Raw genomic sequence first — 909 nt, 5'->3', positions numbered from 1 at the left:
GGGTTATGTAGGGTGCAGCTTGTTGACATCAAGCTGTCAGCCTGTTACACTGTATGCCATTTGAGGTAACTCAGGTGCAGCATATATTGGGGACCTGTCTACTAGTTTTTAGTTATTTATACCACCAGCTTGTGTACAAGAAGAGTCATTTGCCATTTTGTAGAAATATGGTCTTTTTGATGTATAATTTTAGAATGAGGATTCTTAATGAACTCTGATCCATGCTAAGAAAAATCTGTTACTTTTAGGCAGATATTATTCTAATATTGGGATGGCTTCTAGGCAGATTTCACATTACATTTTTCTAAGGATTTGCTGTATATCCAACTTGAAGTTATACATCCTCACTTCATATGCTTAAGTGGTACAATAACATATTGCTGATATTGTGAACTTTAGAGCCAGCAGCTGTTAATTCAAGTGTATGTTGTTTTTTTATGTAGTGGTTGAAAGGATATCAGTTTAACTAAGTCATATTGCTTTTATTAGTAAAAGAGCTTTAACATAGCTTAGTTTGCTACTGTTTTCTTGGTAGTAATGTTTCTGTGGTTTGTATCAGTAGGCCCTTCCAATCCTAGCAGAGCTAGAAATCCAGGCAGTACAGATTTCAGATGAGTTCCATAACACTATCTGACAGAGAGGGAAGTGCAGGGCAGCGTCTGGCAATATTCTTTTTCTTATGGAGCCTTTCCATGAGAAAGAAGTTCAGTTTTAACAAAGTCATATTTGGTAGGTGACATAATGATGAAGTGACATTTTCTTCCAACAACAGATCTATATGCTATACCTGAGTGTGTGATCTTAAGCATTAGATTTATTTAAAAGTGTTAATGACATTGGGCCGGCCCAGTGGCGCACTGTTATAGTGCGCCGCTTGGGAAGTGTGGTGGCGCTCCCGCCGAGGGTTCG

The sequence above is a fragment of the Galeopterus variegatus genome, unplaced genomic scaffold (genome assembly GCF_000696425.1).
Source record: "Galeopterus variegatus unplaced genomic scaffold, G_variegatus-3.0.2 Scaffold360, whole genome shotgun sequence".
Taxonomy (NCBI): domain Eukaryota; kingdom Metazoa; phylum Chordata; class Mammalia; order Dermoptera; family Cynocephalidae; genus Galeopterus; species Galeopterus variegatus.
The sequence above is the reverse complement of the archived record's forward strand: the minus strand, read 5'-3'. Positions refer to the sequence as shown.